Here is a 12,073-nt window from a genome sequence, read left to right as displayed (position 1 = left end):
ATGTCTGCCGCTACAGCTATTTTTCTGTCCGAAAAGGAGTTAAGAAAGTTAAATCGAAAGATTTCTATTCGGGTTAGGAGGACGTATTTCGAGAATGGCTCCTTGATAATATAGAAGAGTTCGTAAATGAGATTAGTTCTATATCATTCTTTTCCACATAATTCCCTTGTGAAGAATAGCGCAACCGGAATAAAACCCGCATTTGATGCATCGCCTGAACAAAAGGAATTCCCTAGTTTTAAGAAATGTCTCGAAAAACAGATTAAATCTTGTCAAATTGATTCCTACGTCGTGTATCTCGGTAGGGCGGACTTAATGACGATTTTACTCGTTATTACCAGTTACAATTTTTTACAAAACCCATCCCTATTCTCAAAATTAAGCTTTCTGCCATTTTATAATAGTTAAAAATAGAAAAAGAGTTTTAATAAAATATGATAAGAGATGGTACCACTAAATGTTACCGGGAAAGTTAAGCAACTCGAAGCTGGATTTTTTTGTCTCCGCTGTTTTGAAGCCTTCTAATGCCAGACATGCCAGTACGATACAAAGTCTTCGTGTTCGACTGACGGAAGTTGAGAAAAGCCGCATCGTTTGGCCGAGAGAAGTGAGCTGGCCTTTTTTCCGAACTGTTTCCATCTAATTGTGAAGACATGTTGGGACAGTGAATACGTGAAGGGCCACATATATGCGGGCAGGGTCTGAACACTCCAGACATAAAACGGACAAGGAGAGATAATAGAGAGGTTGAGGAGCACGTATTTAGTTCAAAACGTGTACAGCTAACGGGTGAGCGCCGCCATCTGGCAGTTATGGACCGTCGATAATGGCGTATGCTACGTGTAGCTAGGTGAGTACACGATCGGCTTAAACGTCTTCATTTTTTTGTGTTTGGGGTTAAAATTATGATTTATTTTATTAAAACAACGATTATTTAAACATTTGTGAATAACATTGTAAAGAAACAGACGATTTTAATCCAAAAATTATATTTTCAATGTAATGTGAAGTGACAAAGGAAACTCAAAGGCTGTGTTCACTGTTTTTTTTTATTTTCGCACATTAAGCATTTAAATAAAATTATATTTGTAGTCTAGTGATGAGGTATTAGTATTGTTGGATCAGTATGATAGAGATGAAGAAGCCATTTTATTATATTATATCACTAAAGAGTTACCTGTGACAAAAGCAAGAATAAATTTAAATAAAATGACTGATTCTGATTGCTTGTTTTCTTTTCAGTAAGTGATATATTTATAAATTAAAGTAACAGCAAAGGCTCTCCTTTGACAAATTATTGGGGGTTCGTAGATGGAACGACACGTCCTATTTGTCGACCAAAACACATCAAAGGGTGGTGTTCAGTGGCCATAAACGTATAAATTGTTTGAAATTTCAATCAGTGGTTACACCCGACGGTATGTTTGCTAATTTTTTGGACCAATAGAAGGAATATGTCGTAACAGTGGAATGTTAAGAGAATCTAATTTGTTACAGCAGTGCTTTTCAACTTGTGGGTCGCGACCCCTAGCGGGATCGCAAAGCCTTATACGGGGGTCGCGGGTAAAAGAAAAAGACAAGTGTTTGTAGGTCCTACACTACAATGAAAAAAAAATTAGAATTTCGGTAAGGGTATACCTGTTTATTTTACAGTATAATTGGTTTTTCAATCGATATTTAGGTTTTAACAGAAAGAAAATTAAATAGGTAGTTTTTAAAATCACTCATATAGTTTTAATATGGCCCTGGGGGGATCGCCAGAAGTTCTTAACTTGCAAAGCGGTCGCGTATTCAAGAAGGTTGAAAAACACTGTGTTAGAGCATTTGGCTGCGATTCCTCGTTCCGAGAACGGGACCGAATTTGTTTTATATGGAGATTCTGGTTATCCTTTACGTCAACACCTCATTACATTATTCCGAGGTGCTCGCTTAACACCCGAGCAACAAGTATTTACTTCCAGGATGAGTTCAGTAAGAGAGTGTGTGGAATAGATATTTGGGAAAATAATTCAGATATTTGCTTTTCTAGATTTAAAAAAAAATTGAAATTGTATCTTCAGCCTGTCGATAAACTGTATATTGTTGGTGCACTACTTACAAATTGTCACACATGCTTATACGGTAGTGCAACATCAGATTATTTTAATTGTTTATCCCCCAAACTGGACAAATAGAATGTAATCAATAAATAAATATAGAATTTTTTCAGTTTTTATTCAAAGTTTTCAATAACGCTTCCCTTTCTTTTCTCTCTAAATCAAATTTTTCTAAAAACACTCTTCTTTCCTCTCTATCTTGGTCCAGTCTTGCTTCTGAAAAGAAAACTGGACCAAGAAAAATGGTAGTTTCAATAAGATAATGCTCTCATTCATGCCTCAATGTCAACAAAAAATTTCTTTAAAAAAGAAAATATTGATGTAATATTGACTGGCCTTCATGTAGCCCAGATTTAAATCCAATTGAAAATTTACGGGGGATTTTAGCAGCCATTGTTTATCAAAATGGGAAACAATATGAAACTGTAAATCAATTGAAAATTGCAATAATGGATACACGAAATGAAATTAAGAATGAACAATTAAAAAAGTAATAAACTCCATGCCTAAAAAAGTTTTTCAAGTAATTGTAGCCAAAGGGGTGAAACTAAATATTAAGTGTTTAAAATATATTTAAAAATTAATTTTATGTAATTTTAAAAGGTGTACCTATACTCTGCTAACAAGTAAAAAGTGATAACTTTTAATTTATTATCATTAAAAGATAAAGAGCTTGAAAATGATAATTTTGCAATTGTCTTAAAGCATATCAAACTGATTTTAATAAAAAAATTAAATAAATTTTAAAAAATCACAAAATTTGTGGTATACTTTTGTAACAGACTGTACATCTGGGAGGCAAGATGGCATTCACATACCTTGTCATAATACTGTAGAAGTAAACTTGTTCTTTCCCGGCATCTTCTATCGTTGACGGTGTTATACGTATGTTTCTTGGAGGAAACACGACACTAATTATAGTAAAAAAAAATAATTATTTTGTGTTATTAAACATCATATAAATACTTTTAAACAGTTTAATTTGTTTATTTGCCTTTCTTGGTAATCCTTCGTGCAAAATGCTTCCGCCATTTTTTCAAATTATTTCCCGTGAGTCAATGCGCGATGTTCACTGAGTCACGTGATGTTATGAACGGCTACCTTAACGATTTTTACTTGGACTTGAAACGTGTAACGTGTACTTCTACTACCCGTACGCGTTTAACGTTTGAACTCGTGCCTCAACCTCTCTATTGTATAAGCCTTTAACATTTTATATAAAAACAGTAGTTTTTATATCATAATTTTGGCTTAGGTCTCGCCCAGATATCTGAATTTGGAAAAATATCGATGAAAATTTTGCTCGAAACTTTGTTCTACTCCATCCGCTTTAAAACTTTACCAGAGAAGTCACACGGGAGAAAAACCGTTTCACTGTGATTATTGTTTTCGAAGATTTACACGACAAGATAAATTATACAAACACAAGCGAATAATTCATTCGACCATAGAAAAACAATTTCCGTCTCAGGTAAATAAAAGTATATTTAAATAATATCCTAGTTTAAAATAAACAACAAGTTGAAAATATGTTATAATTTTCTATAGTAACATGTACTAAATCTGCATATAGAGAATCTTCTAATTGTAAATGTGTTGATTTCGTAACGGTCTTTGTGAAGTATTTTCTGTTATAATAACATTGAAAATCTATGATATAAATATAGTTTTTAACAATATGCAGTTGATTGGTATGATTCACGCTTATTTACAAATGTTTTCACAGTATTAAAAATTCTTGAAGCGATTTAATTATTTTTCGTCCAATTATTTTTGTGTAATATGATTTCTTTTGTTTTTGTTACGCGGGGTTTATCTGGGAATGTCTCGACACCACAGAATTATCTATATTAAAAGCCAATATCGGTATTGAGTATAGAGACTGGAAATCTTGCCGGCTGTCGCTGTTCAGTCTGCTGCCTTGTCTTTACTGCTGAGAAAGTATAGCACACCTGTCCCATTTTTTGCGTAGTGGATACGTTCCAAAGAAACTGTGTGTAAAAAAATTGGTATAAATATACAGTACATGCAACCGTATGAAAATGCTTGACAGGATCCACAACTTTAAACAAACAAAAAATTAATCAAGTTACAAAATAAACACGAGCTTTCTATAACATCGTTTTTCATTAACGTTATTTGTATGTATACAGGTATATAATAAACACAAGATAACATAGGAAGCAAAACCGATATTCCGAATTCTGTGATGGGCATGTAGTATTGTACCGTGTTTATAAAAAGATAAATTGACTCTTAATTTCAACAAAAAAAGTAACTTTTTAAACAATAAAACAATTAAAACTAAGTGCTGCAATTAATATTTTTTTTGCTTATTTTAGAAAATTAATTGCCGGCTATCTAGATCACGAGTAACTGCGTTACTTACTACTTAAATTTAGATAAATACACAAAAGAAGCTTCAAATTTTTAGTCCCGCTAATGGGGTCTGAAGGTACTGCTATACCTGGGACAAGGGTGCATAAGACATCGGGGTCCATCATTGACCAAGCGATTCCTGGGAGTTGGGTCGTAGGTTTCCACCTCGTCCGGACGGGCTGGCCACGTGGAGATTTCCGGGTTTTCTCTACGTCTGCAACCCCTGAATAGAAGCCAGTTACCCTTAAAAGACTTAAAAGAAGGGATCCACCTAGCCAAGTGTTTCACTGCCGTAACTTGACAAAATAAACAAACATAGGAAATCGTTGGGAAAGAGTAAACAGTGTCTTTAGATAGTAAGTTTTATCTTGTATTCAAATTATACAAGTGTCGGTGCCATCAAGTGTATACAAATTTTAAACATCGTTGATGGTCCAAGTTGATTCACAAACAAAAATATTGTGTAATGTTTAAGTAAATTATGTTTAAGTAAAGATTTTCATCAACATTCTATCATTGTTATGGTAGTTCTGCTATTATTTCTCAATTTAATGTAAAAAGCGTCATAGAATGATATAAAAGGAATTGCATAATTATTAACAATATTTTTAATTGTTTAGCAAATTACAGGCGAAGGCACATCAAAAACTTTTAAACTCTCGGAACAAAGTAAGATGCACTTTTCTGCTGAAATCTCAGCAGCGAGTTCGATGCAAGAGGAACATCTTAAAACATAGGAGGAAGATAAAAGTTTGCAATTTTCTAAAAAAATTATTTCAATGTCATCAATGTCGCTTTACTACACACTCCGAAAAGGAATGGTTCCTACATAAACAGACATACGTTAATGATGCCCCTTGCACATTAAAGGTATTTAATTGTCGTATTCTGTTTAAAAGTTTTAGTACAGTGGAATTTCGGTATACGACCTTAATCCGTTCCTGATGTTTGGACTTATGTAATGTAAAAATAATTAATCCGTTCTCATGTTTAAAAAAATGGCTAGTTTGAGACACCTCGCTTTCCTGGCTAGTTCCTGCTTGATTATTCATGATATCAGCATGTATTTTTTTCAGTTTTCTCGCAACTAAATGATTGTGATACGCTGTCTCTAGCACACTGTTGTTCGGCTATCCAAAGCAAAAGCAATTTCTTAACATGGTTTAATGTCTTCGATGTCTGTTTAGAAATTGTTTTAACCCCTTTCGCAACGTTTAGCAGATTTAATAATGTCTTCATTTTTCGCGACTGTCGATATCGTCGTTCTGAAAATACGGTATGCAACAGTTAAAATCTCGAACACTCATGCCACCTTCATATTTCTCAAAATCTCTTTTTTCGGTTCCATTGTGATTCTAGTCATTTTTTTTAATTTTCTGTTGCTTTTCATTTGCCTTTTTGCAATTCATGATTAATAAAAATGATAAAATTTTACTTACAAATTAAAATCAGAAGAAATTTAACAGTTATAAGCTGTGGCACCGTGAACGTCTAGTCCGGTCTAGTATACCGATAGTGCGACTTGTTCAAAGATCGCGCGTATAATTGAATTAAGTCGTATACCGAGCAAAATTTGTTTCGTCCAAACAAAACGTATTCCGAATTTGACGTATTCTAAAGCAGACGTATACCGAGGTACCACTGTACTTTGTAAATAAACATTTAGTTTAAGTTAGGAAAAGAAACCAGCACACCAGCCCTTCTATACTATAATTTACTCGCTCGCCACGGCTATTAAACGAGTAAATTATAGTAAAGTTAATTTGTAGTTTATAAAATCGAATTTCTCACAGTTTTATGAATAAAATACATTGCAATATACTTATTGTATATCTAATAAATAACTGGTGAAACCAGATTCAAAAAGTTGAGCTCGGCAGAAATATCTAAATAAAGGAAACTCTTAAAAGTTCTGGCATAAGAATAGTGGAAGCATCAGTTAAGAATCATCGGTTAAGGGATAAGAATAGTGGATGACTTGATTGTAAGACTGTTGATGTCACTATAGTTCGTATTACCTAGACTACAACTACAGCAAGGTTTGGAGAGAACAGTCACGTGATAATAAATCGGATAAATAAACATCGTCACAGAAAAAGGCTTCGAGTTTTACTTTGTGCCTTAATGTCGTCGCTCTACATTCATTTCTTTGAACGTTAGAACGCGTTTGAACAGTGTCAGCGAAGGAAGTTTGAGGCAAGAAGTAAAGCTGAAAGTTTATTTCTCTGACGATGCTAATTTTTCCGATTTATTGTTATGACGACCGCTTTCTCTAAAACTTTTTGTAGTTGTAGTGTCTGAATAATGCGAACTTTATTCACATGTTCAGTTTTACTGTCAATTCTGTCCCCACTATTCTTATGCAAGAGCTTTCAAAAGTTTCCTTTATTATGATGTTTCTGTCGAGCTCTGTGTATTCAAATTGATTTTAGCAGCTTTTTAAATGAGATTTCAAGTATTTTTCAGTTACAGATAACTTTATAAGGAAATAGTTTTTAGGATAACTTATGAGACATTCATAACTCGTGATATATTCATTTGACAGTCACGCGTAGTGTGCAGATTTTTCTGTCCCAGGAAATAAGGGTGAAAAATCTGATGCAGATCGAGCAAAAGCATTAAAAGTTAATAAAGAGTGTTAAATCAGGAGTATGCAGGTTTTTGTTCTGGTATATATTTTCTTCGGACTCCCAGAGAATAAGTATGAAAACTTAGGTATAGTTCGAGTAAAGGACTTAGGAATGTCTGATCCGGAATTTTTAGCGATGTTTTCCTAATTATTTTTCTTCCTAGCGCCTAAAGAATTCGAAAAGAAAAAGAAGCAATATCGCGGNAAGGATTTAGGAATTCTCAGTATCTCAGAGAATATATATAATATAAAATATAATAAAAACTAAGAACAGAGAGAAACAAACATTTCGTCATCTATATACAATTCTAGACAAAAAACTCAAAATGTAGATTTGAAAAAACTCAGAGATATCAAATTTGACACGATTCCAATATTATCCCTTGTTATGTACAAGCACATAAAAACTACAAAAGTAAAAGTAAGACATTATTTTATAAATACTCTATTTTCAAATCATTAGACTTGTATTAATATAATCACAGTTCTCACCTCGCGCACTAAATATGTTAACTTTTATCCAAATCGATTCGTTGGTCTCGGAGGTATTAATGGTCAAATTTGGCACTTTAACATTAGAAGGGTGGCTGAGCTCAATTATACCGATGTTATATTAATAAATATTACACAATCGGATGAGAATTCATTAACGATGATACCATTTATTGTTAACTACAAATTAGATTTGTGACTGAAAAAGTGTTGACTTTCCATTTGTGAATGATAAATTGGATTTGTTTACGTTTCAAAATTGACATTTATATATGGATGCTTAAATAGTAATGTTTTTTTCATTTTCTTTTGTTCGAAAATTAAATTCACATAATAATAATTTATATATTCGTTGTTGCAGGAACAGGAAGAAACAGATCCAGAAATGGTCAGAGCATCCGAAATCCTCATGGACATTAGAAAGAAAAAGTTCGAGATGATATAAGATAAAAAGAAAGGTCCTGATCCCGATACACCGCCGAGTTCGCAATAACACGAAAATATTCAATATTGATGTTATCTAATTTATTTTTTTTCAAAAATTGCAGGAAGACATTTTCAAACTAGAACACTTTCATGCGAAATTCATACGACTGCCTTCTAAATTCTAATTTTTGAAGAATAAAACTAGTTTCTTGACAGGGTGTTTATTGTCTTATACTTGTAATTGTTAATAATTGAATAACACACGTATTAAACAATTACTTTCTCGGCTCTGTTGTATACATAATAGAAGAAAAGTTTGGCGATAGGTCAAAAAATAATCCTAGGATTTATACATTTTTGGACTCAAAACACGTTGCAACGTCGAGAAATGCAAAGAAATTTCTGAGTAATTTGTGTATGAATAGATGTTATTGCGTATGTGTGTGGGGGGCACTATTTTGTTTATCCTGTTTGAAACTTAATAACTCGTGTGCTTTTTGTCGAAAATTTCTAAAAGTTTGCAGGGTAATTTATACATTAGCGGGATTAATGCTATTAAATTTTGTTGATTAAAAATCTAGGAATGGAATAATGAACGGGAATTCTGTCATATTTGGAGAAGGGCCGGACTCGATGACTATTTTTCTCGCTATAAGAATATAAAACCTTTTTGTAAAATCCATCCGTACTATCGAAACTTTCTGGGCAAAAAGAAGACCATTTTTTCATGGAAATTGGCCGAAAGAACTTAGACAGTCAATGGAAAGGCGAGATGAAAAAGAAATGATATCAAGAAAAATTAATGCGATGACTTCGAGAGAAGAGGGAAGCAAAGTATGCAATTGCAGAGGAAAAGATAGAAGAAATTTTTAAGAAAAAAAGACCAGCAGTTTTACAAGAAAAACCTTTTGAAGATGAAGATCAGTTAGATGCTTTTTTTGTAGAATTAACACTCGAAATGGATGTGGAAGTTGATGATGCTTTAAGGCCTAATCCTCCGGATGAAGTATTAACTGAAGGATTTCGTCTGTCCGTTGCACGCAGAGATACGGAGACACTTGCGGGACTTAATTAGCTTAATGATGCAATAAATCATTTCTACATGAATTTGCTAATGAAAATAAGCAAACTGAATAATTTTCCAAACGTAGCCTATATGCCTTTAATACATTCTTCTATACCAAATTGTTAAACAGTGGTCACAGTGCATTGAAAAGATGGACGAGAAACGTTGACATTTTTGAATATGACACGCCGCTTATTCCCGTTCACACGGGAATGCACCGGTGGTTAGCTGTTATTTACTACCGACATAAAAAATATTCAGTGTTATGATTCTATGGGTGGGCGAAATGACGGGTGTTTAAATGCGCTAATAACATATTAACAAGATGAGAGAATAAATAAAAAGAAAGAAGAACTCGATATGAGTGTATCGGCGCTAGAAACAGTAAAAAAAAAACATATCCCATCAAATGAATGGAAGCGATTATGGAATGTTTGCATTGAAATATGCGGAGTATAGGACGAGAGATGCAAGAATTAATTTCACACAGGATAATATGGCTTATTTTCGCAGGCAAATGGCTAACGAAATTTTAAAGAAACAGCTATTGTGAAGAACGTCAAATCTACGACGGTCCGTACGTGAAATTATTATTTTGCCGCTCGTAAAATAAAAATATAATTCCACCTCCACGAGGTTCCAGCTTTTTATATTTACATAATCATTGCTTAGGAGAATTTTACTAGTATGATGCGAAGTTATGGTTTTACATTATTAAATTATTGTTTTACATTTACATTGTAAAACCACAATTTAAATTAAATGCCATTCATACAAAAAATGTCATAAAAGTTGCATGAAAAATCTCATAATTTCGTAACTGTAATTATGGTAAATCTTCATTTTCTTAACTTTTCTTTTTAATTTCCTGGCATAGAATTATAAAAAGTAAATGGATATAATGATTTAACTGAACGAAATTTAGTAATTTTTAAATGAAACATTGTAAATTAAATTGCTATTTTCTTCATTTTGAAATGTCTATTATTGTACATATGTATGACAATATCAAATAAGTTTATGTGTGAAAAATTCTGAATTAAGTTTCTTATACGGGATATTTATTTTGACGCATAAATTGTCCAAGCGCTCCTTCTTATAGATAATATAAAAACCTAAAGCCCGGAGTATTAATAATATAAAAGCCGTCATGTGTGTGAATTTTTTGTAACTCCTGCAGTTTTTGTCCAATTCAAATGAAATTTTGGTTTTATTCGTTCTATATTCTAACGGAAAGTATACGCTACTTATTTTATCGAAATATTAGGTCTAAATTAAACTTTTTTTATTTTTCTGAAACCGTGTCCTGTTCTCTAATTCTGGTAAACACTAGTATTGTGTTATATTCCAAAGACCCGTGGCAACTTATTTCATCAAATATCTTTATTACTGTAGTTGAGTCGATACGGTACATTGTTTTGTACTCGTTTCTTCAATCAACTATAATACAATATGTATTTTTCATCTATTACAGTAGAGAGTTTACATAAAAAACAATGAGAACACAAACGATATATAGACTTACCTTTTGGTTACACTTTGTATAATTTAAAATCTTGTAAAATTTGCTTTAATTCTTTGTGGATAAACCAGTATACGTTACAAATTAAAAAGGGGGTAAATACTTCCAAAATCTTTCTTTTTACATAGGCTTTGATACGATACGACTGTAAAAAATTGAGCCGTTTCAGCCCCCTTTTCTCTTCCACCCCCTTTTTGTCATTTGCGCTGGTATCTCTAGTGTTGCCACATATGACGTTCGCCACCTTGTAATCGAATTTTTACCAAAATCCGTCTTGGGAAAATTATTTTTAGGAGAGGTTACTTTATTTATAATATATTGAGCCAGTGTTTATTTATACTGTCTTTATTTTTTATGATTTCTGTGGTATTTTTTAAACTTCCTGTTGTATGTTAATTTTTTTTATGAACTATTTCTACGTTATCTTTGTCTACATTTGCATACTCTCGACCACCTCTCTGTTCCTCGAGTTTTCCACTTTCTATTTTTAAGTCACGTTGTCTTTTTCCATTAATAGTTAATTATTGGTTGTAGTTCTCAGTAACACATTCTGAGTTCCTTGGAAATTGAAACGATTCCAGAAAGAGAAATGCACTCATCCTCCGCTAATTAAATGGAAAAAGTTTTTTTCCTCTTAAATAAATTTCTTTTTCAAAACGAAAGATGAATTTTCTTTGAATTTTTTTTTCTTTTCAAGTCCGACCCCTCGCAGCCTATTTTAAACTTACTTCGTGAAACAAAAAGTATAAACTTAAAAAAATTAGCCTCGTCGCGTAATTTCTATAACAACTTTACAAAAAATTTTCCATAGTGACTACGTGACGTTCTATTATTTAATTGAAAGTAATGATTTAATGAGTGTTTAGAAAGTGATTTAGAATGTGTTATCGTTGTACATACAATTTATCTTTGTTTTATCAACGTGAAATTAAGAAATGGCCTTGTCAAGGGCTGCAAAATCCGCATCGTAACGTCAATTATAAAAACAATATTAAAGTGTGTATTACTAAAGAAAGACAGCACGAAAATCACAATAGAGTACAGTAGAGCCTCGATTATCCGACCCCCGATTAACCGACACCTTGGTTAACGGACCGTTCTAGTCGGCAAATTTCAAATGTCCGCTAGTGATGTGGGGCTACAATATTTGGCTATGTCTTGGCTACTTTAATATTAATTTTACGTGTTTTAGCTGGCAACACTGGATCGACCATGAAAGGGAGCCAGTATTTAAACAAGGCTTAATTTTCTAATTTTTAACGATACAATAGCGACGATTATTATTTTTAAAAAAGATTTGATAGGCTTAACATGGAGAAAAATTCAACGTGAAGTAGGTTAATAGCGATATACTAATATACTAATTACATGGGATATAATAATATACTACACTAATAATGGATTTTTTCATACTTTTCGGTTATCCGACTTTTCAATTATCCGACCAACCCCAGTCCCCAATT

The 12,073-nt window shown here is 32.7% G+C and overlaps 1 pseudogene; it reads left to right on the top strand.

The window, feature by feature from the left end:
- Window positions 1–9,641, top strand: LOC111622213 (annotated as a pseudogene).
- Window positions 9,642–12,073: the final 2,432 nt, after the last annotated feature.

Source organism: Centruroides sculpturatus, unplaced genomic scaffold (assembly GCF_000671375.1).
Source record: "Centruroides sculpturatus isolate CEXI.00-Female unplaced genomic scaffold, Cexi_2.0 scaffold219, whole genome shotgun sequence".
In the NCBI taxonomy this organism is placed as follows: Eukaryota; Metazoa; Arthropoda; class Arachnida; order Scorpiones; family Buthidae; genus Centruroides; species Centruroides sculpturatus.
Note: the sequence above shows the minus strand (reverse complement) of the source record. Positions and strands in the feature narration are given on the sequence as shown.